The 12,202-nt window shown below is 43.4% G+C and overlaps 2 non-coding genes across 2 annotated transcripts; both read left to right on the forward strand.

Moving 5' to 3' along the window:
- Positions 1-3,616: 3,616 nt before the first annotated feature.
- Positions 3,617-3,687, forward strand: trnag-gcc (transfer RNA glycine (anticodon GCC)). Its single transcript has one exon. It is a non-coding gene; the product is annotated as a tRNA-Gly (tRNA).
- A 5,760-nt stretch (positions 3,688-9,447) lies between these two features.
- trnag-gcc (transfer RNA glycine (anticodon GCC)) lies at positions 9,448-9,518 on the forward strand. Its single transcript has one exon. It is a non-coding gene; the product is annotated as a tRNA-Gly (tRNA).
- The last annotated feature ends 2,684 nt before the right edge of the window (positions 9,519-12,202 follow it).

Consider the following 12,202-nt stretch of genomic DNA (forward strand, 5'->3'; position numbering starts at 1 on the left):
AACCAAAGTAACTCTATCATCTGGTCGACTCGTTTCTTTGTTTCTCCTTGCTGGACACTTCTAGACTTGTACATCACCACCAAAATAGATCACAGGACCACAACACTCACCAGTGGGAATCTTCCAGCAGAAGACCATTCAATGGACTGTAGTTTGAAGAACACAGTTGGGCAAATCCTGAGGTTTCTCCTATTCCTGAGGTGCTTCAGTGACTCAACCATGTCACTCTGGAAGTGCAGTGGTCCAATATTGAGGGCTTCTTTTTAGACCATTTGTTCAGCCAAGGAACAGTAACTCCACCTTTTATTCATGAAGTTTCCATAGCTGGGATTCAGGAGTATCCTTGTTTTGAAGTCAAGGTATCTCGAGAACAATAGACACTCTGGCCATTCGCTGATGCTCCCAGACATTGATGAGTCGTTCATTAGAATGCATAGACTGATGACTGTGATTTACAACCACGGAACATGCCATGGACCCTTCTGACTCATGGTGGCAGTTGTCCCCAACATTACCCCAACAGGAAGCACTTACTGCATCAAGGAAGCAAGTCTGTGCTGCTGTCTGGGTTGTGTTGGTGACAGATTTTGTCAAAAGAGCATCTCTTCAGCTTTCAGTCTTCAGTTGAAGAAGCCCCAGAAGAAACAACCCCAAATGGGAGCACTTATGGAAATAACCGATCATGAGTGACTCCATTTGAGGACGTCTCAAGGAGACATTTGTCAAAAAATCTTTACTTCCAGGTTGTAGTTTTGCCTGGTATAATCACCCCAACAAGTAGCACTTACTGCATTGGATAATCTAGTGAATGCTAAAGTTAGGGTAATGACAGAGGCCTGGCTTGAAAGTAACAGTGTGTAGTCACAGCGAATGGTTTTGGCAATTGAGTAACTTCTTGAAAGTTGAAAGGAAGAGCTCAGATTGGGTCAAGAGAAGGCTGAAATCATCTAGTCACCTTGAATATGACAAATGTGACTTTATTCTTGACATCATCTGCTCAGCTCTCAGTATTCTGTTGGAAAGGCCCCAGAAGAAACAACCCCAAAAGGGAGCACTTATGTGAAGTAGTTATCATGAGTGACTCCACTTGAGGATATTCCAACAGGACAGTGATAGTGCATGGATCTACACTACAATACTAAATTCAGGGAAATTGTTGACTGTGAAGAATAGTGAATGGAAGTGGACACTGGTTGCCAAAGTTACCCCAACAGGAAGCACTTACTGAGTACAGAAAAACAAGCCAATGCTTCAGTTCGAGTAACCAAAGTAACTCTATCATCTGGTCGACTCGTTTCTTTGTTTCTCCTTGCTGGACACTTCTAGACTTGTACATCACCACCAAAATAGATCACGGGACCACAACACTCACCAGTGGGAATCTTCCAGCAGAAGACCATTCAGTGGACTGTAGTTTGAAGAACACAGTTGGGCACATCCTGAGGTTTCTCCTATTCCTGAGGTGCTTCAGTGACTCAACCATGTCACTCTGGAAGTGCAGTGGTCCAATATTGAGGGCTTCTTTTTAGACCATTTGTTCAGCCAAGGAACAGTAACTCCACCTTTTATTCATGAAGTTTCCATAGCTGGGATTCAGGAGTATCCTTGTTTTGAAGTCAAGGTATCTCGAGAACAATAGACACTCTGGCCATTCGCTGATGCTCCCAGACATTGATGAGTCGTTCATTAGAATGCATAGACTGATGACTGTGATTTACAACCACGGAACATGCCATGGACCCTTCTGACTCATGGTGGCAGTTGTCCCCAACATTACCCCAACAGGAAGCACTTACTGCATCAAGGAAGCAAGTCTGTGCTGCTGTCTGGGTTGTGTTGGTGACAGATTTTGTCAAAAGAGCATCTCTTCAGCTTTCAGTCTTCAGTTGAAGAAGCCCCAGAAGAAACAACCCCAAATGGGAGCACTTATGGAAATAACCGATCATGAGTGACTCCATTTGAGGACGTCTCAAGGAGACATTTGTCAAAAAATCTTTACTTCCAGGTTGTAGTTTTGCCTGGTATAATCACCCCAACAAGTAGCACTTACTGCATTGGATAATCTAGTGAATGCTAAAGTTAGGGTAATGACAGAGGCCTGGCCTGAAAGTAACAGTGTGTAGTCACAGCGAATGGTTTTGGCAATTGAGTAACTTCTTGAAAGTTGAAAGGAAGAGCTCAGATTGGGTCAAGAGAAGGCTGAAATCATCTAGTCACCTTGAATATGACAAATGTGACTTTATTCTTGACATCATCTGCTCAGCTCTCAGTATTCTGTTGGAAAGGCCCCAGAAGAAACAACCCCAAAAGGGAGCACTTATGTGAAGTAGTTATCATGAGTGACTCCACTTGAGGATATTCCAACAGGACAGTGATAGTGCATGGATCTACACTACAATACAATACTAAATTCAGGGAAATTGTTGACTGTGGAGAATAGTGAATGGAAGTGGACACTGGTTGCCAAAGTTACCCCAACAGGAAGCACTTACTGAGTACAGAAAAACAAGCCAATGCTTCAGTTCGAGTAACCAAAGTAACTCAATCATCTGGTCGACTCGTTTCTCCTTGCTGGACACTTCTAGACTTGCACATCACCACCAAAATAGATCACAGGACCACAACACTCACCAGTGGGAATCTTCCAGCAGAAGACCATTCAGTGGACTGTAGTTTGAAGAACACAGTTGGGCAAATCCTGAGGTTTCTCCTATTCCTGAGGTGCTTCGGTGACTCCACCATGTCACTCTGGAAGTGCAGTGGTCCAATATTGAGGGCTTCTTTTTAGACCAGTTGTTCAGCAACAGTAACTCCACCTTTTATTCATGAAGTTTCAATAGCTGGGATTCAGGAGTATCCTTGTTTTGAAGTCAAGGTTTCTCTAGAACAATAGACACTCTGGCCATTCGCTGATGCTCCCAAACATTGATGAGTCGTTCATTAGAATGCACAGACTAATGATTCTGATTTACATTCACACTTATGAGTTGCAAAGGACTACATCCAAATCGGTTTACAAAGGAATTTAACAGATATACATATATTTTTGTTGCATTCATGAAACATGAAGTTTGTAATTTGCAATGACTAAATTTGGATTTGTTTTCCCCCAAATTGATCGACTTGCCCCTCACCAAAAGTTAGCATCTGGACAAGAAAAAAATCCAGTGGAATGGCTTGGATGCTTTCTTTTCTTGGGAAAGTGGGACATCCCGCATCCATTCCCGGCTAATGTATTCTCTGAGTTGTTTGTTGTTTGCAATAGGGAGCACGTACTACACAAAGGAACGCAACTCTGAGTTGTGTTGCTGACACTTTGTGTTCGACTTGTTGTCAACATGTGAGGCTCTTGAACATTGGAAGTGGCATATTTTCCAAAAGTAATGGTTGTGACAGAGGCTTGATTTGAAGGAAACAAAATCTTTCCCGTCAATTGGAGCAAAGTGGGAAATGCCCAAAAAGTTTGGCACAACTTTGTTGTGACAGAGGTATGTGAATCGCAGCCGATCCAACTATCGAGTTTAGGGAATGTTTTCCGGTGTGAAAATTTCATCTCACCAAGGAGATGCAAGTGCGTTTAAAAAAAAAAAAAAGAAAACGAATCATTCCATCAGAAGCATTGGTGGTTCAGTGGGAGAATTCTCGCCTGCCACGCGGGGCACCCGGGTTCGATTCCCGGCCAATGCATTTGTCAAATAGTTTGTTGTTTGCAACACAGAGCACGTACTGCACAACGCAACTCTGGGTTGTGTTGCTGACACTTGGAGTTCACATGTGAGGCTTTTGACCATTGCAAGTTTCAGAATATTACGAGGTGGCAAAAAGCATGAAAGCCAACGCTCACATTGAGAGCCTGCCTGCCTTGCAGAATCACCCAAGCAAATATCCATCACTGCAATAGAAGTGGTCTATATTCCAAATGTTAGGGTTGTGACAGAGACTAGACTTGAAGGAAACCAAAATTTTCTCATGAATTGGAGTAAAGTGGAAAATGCCGCAATTGTCTATCACAAGCTTCTTTCGACTCCATTGCACTGCCAGACGAGTGAACCATCTTTGGGTGGTGTCCGGTGGAATGTCAGCCGCGTCCTTTACCGACATATGTGAAGAAAAGAAGAGATACTCCCCGTCGGGGAATCGAACCCCGGTCTTCCGGGTGACAGGCGGAGATACTGTCCACTATACTAACGAGGACTTGAAAGTGTTGTTTTCTACAGAGGTATGTGAATCTCAGCTGGTCCAAGTATCGCTTCAAGGGAAGGTTTTCCAGTGTGAAGCAACAGACTTGTTCAAAATCAATCATTTGGTCAATACCTCTGTACAATTCAGTTGTGTGGCCATTCTTGACATCATCTTCTCAGCTCTCAGTATTCTGTTGGAAAGGCCCCAGAAGAAACAACCCCAAAAGGGAGCACTTATGGGAAGTAGTTATCATGAGTGACTCCACTTGAGGATATTCCAACAGGACAGTGATAGTGCATGGATCTCCACTACAATACTAAATTCAGGGAAATTGTTGACTGTGGAGAGTAGTGAATGGAAGTGGACACTGGTTGCCAAAGTTACCCCAACAGGAAGCACTTACTGAGTACAGAAAAACAAGTCAATGCTTCAGTTCGAGTAACCAAAGTAACTCTATCATCTGGTTGACTCGTTTCTTTGTTTCTCCTTGCTGGACACTTCTAGACTTGTACATCACCACCAAAATAGATCACAGGACCACAACACTCACCAGTGGGAATCTTCCAGCAGAAGACCATTCAGTGGACTGTAGTTTGAAGAACACAGTTGGGCACATCCTGAGGTTTCTCCTATTCCTGAGGTGCTTCAGTGACTCAACCATGTCACTCTGGAAGTGCAGTGGTCCAATATTGAGGGCTTCTTTTTAGACCATTTGTTCAGCCAAGGAACAGTAACTCCACCTTTTATTCATGAAGTTTCCATAGCTGGGATTCAGGAGTATCCTTGTTTTGAAGTCAAGGTATCTCGAGAACAATAGACACTCTGGCCATTCGCTGATGCTCCCAGACATTGATGAGTCGTTCATTAGAATGCATAGACTGATGACTGTGATTTACAACCACGGAACATGCCATGGACCCTTCTGACTCATGGTGGCAGTTGTCCCCAACATTACCCCAACAGGAAGCACTTACTGCATCAAGGAAGCAAGTCTGTGCTGCTGTCTGGGTTGTGTTGGTGACAGATTTTGTCAAAAGAGCATCTCTTCAGCTTTCAGTCTTCAGTTGAAGAAGCCCCAGAAGAAACAACCCCAAATGGGAGCACTTATGGAAATAACCGATCATGAGTGACTCCATTTGAGGACGTCTCAAGGAGACATTTGTCAAAAAATCTTTACTTCCAGGTTGTAGTTTTGCCTGGTATAATCACCCCAACAAGTAGCACTTACTGCATTGGATAATCTAGTGAATGCTAAAGTTAGGGTAATGACAGAGGCCTGGCTTGAAAGTAACAGTGTGTAGTCACAGCGAATGGTTTTGGCAATTGAGTAACTTCTTGAAAGTTGAAAGGAAGAGCTCAGATTGGGTCAAGAGAAGGCTGAAATCATCTAGTCACCTTGAATATGACAAATGTGACTTTATTCTTGACATCATCTGCTCAGCTCTCAGTATTCTGTTGGAAAGGCCCCAGAAGAAACAACCCCAAAAGGGAGCACTTATGTGAAGTAGTTATCATGAGTGACTCCACTTGAGGATATTCCAACAGGACAGTGATAGTGCATGGATCTACACTACAATACTAAATTCAGGGAAATTGTTGACTGTGAAGAATAGTGAATGGAAGTGGACACTGGTTGCCAAAGTTACCCCAACAGGAAGCACTTACTGAGTACAGAAAAACAAGCCAATGCTTCAGTTCGAGTAACCAAAGTAACTCTATCATCTGGTCGACTCGTTTCTTTGTTTCTCCTTGCTGGACACTTCTAGACTTGTACATCACCACCAAAATAGATCACGGGACCACAACACTCACCAGTGGGAATCTTCCAGCAGAAGACCATTCAGTGGACTGTAGTTTGAAGAACACAGTTGGGCACATCCTGAGGTTTCTCCTATTCCTGAGGTGCTTCAGTGACTCAACCATGTCACTCTGGAAGTGCAGTGGTCCAATATTGAGGGCTTCTTTTTAGACCATTTGTTCAGCCAAGGAACAGTAACTCCACCTTTTATTCATGAAGTTTCAATAGCTGGGATTCAGGAGTATCCTTGTTTTGAAGTCAAGGTTTCTCTAGAACAATAGACACTCTGGCCATTCGCTGATGCTCCCAAACATTGATGAGTCGTTCATTAGAATGCATAGACTGATGACTGTGATTTACAACCACGGAACATGCCATGGACCCTTCTGACTCATGGTGGCAGTTGTCCCCAACATTACCCCAACAGGAAGCACTTACTGCATCAAGGAAGCAAGTCTGTGCTGCTGTCTGGGTTGTGTTGGTGACAGATTTTGTCAAAAGAGCATCTCTTCAGCATCACCGATCATGAGTGACTCCATTTGAGGACGTCTCAAGGAGACATTTGTCAAAAAATCTTTACTTCCAGGTTGTAGTTTTGCCTGGTATAATCACCCCAACAGGTCGCACTTACTGCATTGGATAATCTAGTGAATGCTAAAGTTAGGGTAATGACAGAGGCCTGGCTTGAAAGTAACAGTGTGTAGTCACAGCGAATGGTTTTGGCAATTGAGTAACTTCTTGAAAGTTGAAAGGAAGAGCTCAGATTGGGTCAAGAGAAGGCTGAAATCATCTAGTCACCTTGAATATGACAAATGTGACTTTATTCTTGACATCATCTGCTCAGCTCTCAGTATTCTGTTGGAAAGGCCCCAGAAGAAACAACCCCAAAAGGGAGCACTTATGGGAAGTAGTTATCATGAGTGACTCCACTTGAGGATATTCCAACAGGACAGTGATAGTGCATGGATCTACACTACAATACTAAATTCAGGGAAATTGTTGACTGTGAAGAATAGTGAATGGAAGTGGACACTGGTTGCCAAAGTTACCCCAACAGGAAGCACTTACTGAGTACAGAAAAACAAGCCAATGCTTCAGTTCGAGTAACCAAAGTAACTCTATCATCTGGTCGACTCGTTTCTTTGTTTCTCCTTGCTGGACACTTCTAGACTTGTACATCACCACCAAAATAGATCACAGGACCACAACACTCACCAGTGGGAATCTTCCAGCAGAAGACCATTCAGTGGACTGTAGTTTGAAGAACACAGTTGGGCAAATCCTGAGGTTTCTCCTATTCCTGAGGTGCTTCAGTGACTCAACCATGTCACTCTGGAAGTGCAGTGGTCCAATATTGAGGGCTTCTTTTTAGACCATTTGTTCAGCCAAGGAACAGTAACTCCACCTTTTATTCATGAAGTTTCCATAGCTGGGATTCAGGAGTATCCTTGTTTTGAAGTCAAGGTATCTCGAGAACAATAGACACTCTGGCCATTCGCTGATGCTCCCAGACATTGATGAGTCGTTCATTAGAATGCATAGACTGATGACTGTGATTTACAACCACGGAACATGCCATGGACCCTTCTGACTCATGGTGGCAGTTGTCCCCAACATTACCCCAACAGGAAGCACTTACTGCATCAAGGAAGCAAGTCTGTGCTGCTGTCTGGGTTGTGTTGGTGACAGATTTTGTCAAAAGAGCATCTCTTCAGCTTTCAGTCTTCAGTTGAAGAAGCCCCAGAAGAAACAACCCCAAATGGGAGCACTTATGGAAATAACCGATCATGAGTGACTCCATTTGAGGACGTCTCAAGGAGACATTTGTCAAAAAATCTTTACTTCCAGGTTGTAGTTTTGCCTGGTATAATCACCCCAACAAGTAGCACTTACTGCATTGGATAATCTAGTGAATGCTAAAGTTAGGGTAATGACAGAGGCCTGGCTTGAAAGTAACAGTGTGTAGTCACAGCGAATGGTTTTGGCAATTGAGTAACTTCTTGAAAGTTGAAAGGAAGAGCTCAGATTGGGTCAAGAGAAGGCTGAAATCATCTAGTCACCTTGAATATGACAAATGTGACTTTATTCTTGACATCATCTGCTCAGCTCTCAGTATTCTGTTGGAAAGGCCCCAGAAGAAACAACCCCAAAAGGGAGCACTTATGTGAAGTAGTTATCATGAGTGACTCCACTTGAGGATATTCCAACAGGACAGTGATAGTGCATGGATCTACACTACAATACAATACTAAATTCAGGGAAATTGTTGACTGTGGAGAATAGTGAATGGAAGTGGACACTGGTTGCCAAAGTTACCCCAACAGGAAGCACTTACTGAGTACAGAAAAACAAGCCAATGCTTCAGTTCGAGTAACCAAAGTAACTCAATCATCTGGTCGACTCGTTTCTTTGTTTCTCCTTGCTGGACACTTCTAGACTTGCACATCACCACCAAAATAGATCACAGGACCACAACACTCACCAGTGGGAATCTTCCAGCAGAAGACCATTCAGTGGACTGTAGTTTGAAGAACACAGTTGGGCAAATCCTGAGGTTTCTCCTATTCCTGAGGTGCTTCGGTGACTCCACCATGTCACTCTGGAAGTGCAGTGGTCCAATATTGAGGGCTTCTTTTTAGACCAGTTGTTCAGCAACAGTAACTCCACCTTTTATTCATGAAGTTTCAATAGCTGGGATTCAGGAGTATCCTTGTTTTGAAGTCAAGGTTTCTCTAGAACAATAGACACTCTGGCCATTCGCTGATGCTCCCAAACATTGATGAGTCGTTCATTAGAATGCACAGACTAATGATTCTGATTTACATTCACACTTATGAGTTGCAAAGGACTACATCCAAATCGGTTTACAAAGGAATTTAACAGATATACATATATTTTTGTTGCATTCATGAAACATGAAGTTTGTAATTTGCAATGACTAAATTTGGATTTGTTTTCCCCCAAATTGATCGACTTGCCCCTCACCAAAAGTTAGCATCTGGACAAGAAAAAAATCCAGTGGAATGGCTTGGATGCTTTCTTTTCTTGGGAAAGTGGGACATCCCGCATCCATTCCCGGCTAATGTATTCTCTGAGTTGTTTGTTGTTTGCAATAGGGAGCACGTACTACACAAAGGAACGCAACTCTGAGTTGTGTTGCTGACACTTTGTGTTCGACTTGTTGTCAACATGTGAGGCTCTTGAACATTGGAAGTGGCATATTTTCCAAAAGTAATGGTTGTGACAGAGGCTTGATTTGAAGGAAACAAAATCTTTCCCGTCAATTGGAGCAAAGTGGGAAATGCCCAAAAAGTTTGGCACAACTTTGTTGTGACAGAGGTATGTGAATCGCAGCCGATCCAACTATCGAGTTTAGGGAATGTTTTCCGGTGTGAAAATTTCATCTCACCAAGGAGATGCAAGTGCGTTTAAAAAAAAAAAAAAGAAAACGAATCATTCCATCAGAAGCATTGGTGGTTCAGTGGGAGAATTCTCGCCTGCCACGCGGGGCACCCGGGTTCGATTCCCGGCCAATGCATTTGTCAAATAGTTTGTTGTTTGCAACACAGAGCACGTACTGCACAACGCAACTCTGGGTTGTGTTGCTGACACTTGGAGTTCACATGTGAGGCTTTTGACCATTGCAAGTTTCAGAATATTACGAGGTGGCAAAAAGCATGAAAGCCAACGCTCACATTGAGAGCCTGCCTGCCTTGCAGAATCACCCAAGCAAATATCCATCACTGCAATAGAAGTGGTCTATATTCCAAATGTTAGGGTTGTGACAGAGACTAGACTTGAAGGAAACCAAAATTTTCTCATGAATTGGAGTAAAGTGGAAAATGCCGCAATTGTCTATCACAAGCTTCTTTCGACTCCATTGCACTGCCAGACGAGTGAACCATCTTTGGGTGGTGTCCGGTGGAATGTCAGCCGCGTCCTTTACCGACATATGTGAAGAAAAGAAGAGATACTCCCCGTCGGGGAATCGAACCCCGGTCTTCCGGGTGACAGGCGGAGATACTGTCCACTATACTAACGAGGACTTGAAAGTGTTGTTTTCTACAGAGGTATGTGAATCTCAGCTGGTCCAAGTATCGCTTCAAGGGAAGGTTTTCCAGTGTGAAGCAACAGACTTGTTCAAAATCAATCATTTGGTCAATACCTCTGTACAATTCAGTTGTGTGGCCATTCTTGACATCATCTTCTCAGCTCTCAGTATTCTGTTGGAAAGGCCCCAGAAGAAACAACCCCAAAAGGGAGCACTTATGGGAAGTAGTTATCATGAGTGACTCCACTTGAGGATATTCCAACAGGACAGTGATAGTGCATGGATCTCCACTACAATACTAAATTCAGGGAAATTGTTGACTGTGGAGAGTAGTGAATGGAAGTGGACACTGGTTGCCAAAGTTACCCCAACAGGAAGCACTTACTGAGTACAGAAAAACAAGTCAATGCTTCAGTTCGAGTAACCAAAGTAACTCTATCATCTGGTCGACTCGTTTCTTTGTTTCTCCTTGCTGGACACTTCTAGACTTGTACATCACCACCAAAATAGATCACAGGACCACAACACTCACCAGTGGGAATCTTCCAGCAGAAGACCATTCAGTGGACTGTAGTTTGAAGAACACAGTTGGGCACATCCTGAGGTTTCTCCTATTCCTGAGGTGCTTCAGTGACTCAACCATGTCACTCTGGAAGTGCAGTGGTCCAATATTGAGGGCTTCTTTTTAGACCATTTGTTCAGCCAAGGAACAGTAACTCCACCTTTTATTCATGAAGTTTCCATAGCTGGGATTCAGGAGTATCCTTGTTTTGAAGTCAAGGTATCTCGAGAACAATAGACACTCTGGCCATTCGCTGATGCTCCCAGACATTGATGAGTCGTTCATTAGAATGCATAGACTGATGACTGTGATTTACAACCACGGAACATGCCATGGACCCTTCTGACTCATGGTGGCAGTTGTCCCCAACATTACCCCAACAGGAAGCACTTACTGCATCAAGGAAGCAAGTCTGTGCTGCTGTCTGGGTTGTGTTGGTGACAGATTTTGTCAAAAGAGCATCTCTTCAGCTTTCAGTCTTCAGTTGAAGAAGCCCCAGAAGAAACAACCCCAAATGGGAGCACTTATGGAAATAACCGATCATGAGTGACTCCATTTGAGGACGTCTCAAGGAGACATTTGTCAAAAAATCTTTACTTCCAGGTTGTAGTTTTGCCTGGTATAATCACCCCAACAAGTAGCACTTACTGCATTGGATAATCTAGTGAATGCTAAAGTTAGGGTAATGACAGAGGCCTGGCTTGAAAGTAACAGTGTGTAGTCACAGCGAATGGTTTTGGCAATTGAGTAACTTCTTGAAAGTTGAAAGGAAGAGCTCAGATTGGGTCAAGAGAAGGCTGAAATCATCTAGTCACCTTGAATATGACAAATGTGACTTTATTCTTGACATCATCTGCTCAGCTCTCAGTATTCTGTTGGAAAGGCCCCAGAAGAAACAACCCCAAAAGGGAGCACTTATGTGAAGTAGTTATCATGAGTGACTCCACTTGAGGATATTCCAACAGGACAGTGATAGTGCATGGATCTACACTACAATACTAAATTCAGGGAAATTGTTGACTGTGAAGAATAGTGAATGGAAGTGGACACTGGTTGCCAAAGTTACCCCAACAGGAAGCACTTACTGAGTACAGAAAAACAAGCCAATGCTTCAGTTCGAGTAACCAAAGTAACTCTATCATCTGGTCGACTCGTTTCTTTGTTTCTCCTTGCTGGACACTTCTAGACTTGTACATCACCACCAAAATAGATCACGGGACCACAACACTCACCAGTGGGAATCTTCCAGCAGAAGACCATTCAGTGGACTGTAGTTTGAAGAACACAGTTGGGCACATCCTGAGGTTTCTCCTATTCCTGAGGTGCTTCAGTGACTCAACCATGTCACTCTGGAAGTGCAGTGGTCCAATATTGAGGGCTTCTTTTTAGACCATTTGTTCAGCCAAGGAACAGTAACTCCACCTTTTATTCATGAAGTTTCAATAGCTGGGATTCAGGAGTATCCTTGTTTTGAAGTCAAGGTTTCTCTAGAACAATAGACACTCTGGCCATTCGCTGATGCTCCCAAACATTGATGAGTCGTTCATTAGAATGCATAGACTGATGAGTGTGATTTACAACCACGGAACATGCCATGGACCCTTCTGAC

The sequence above is a fragment of the Synchiropus splendidus genome, chromosome 13 (assembly GCF_027744825.2).
Source record: "Synchiropus splendidus isolate RoL2022-P1 chromosome 13, RoL_Sspl_1.0, whole genome shotgun sequence".
In the NCBI taxonomy this organism is placed as follows: Eukaryota; Metazoa; Chordata; class Actinopteri; order Syngnathiformes; family Callionymidae; genus Synchiropus; species Synchiropus splendidus.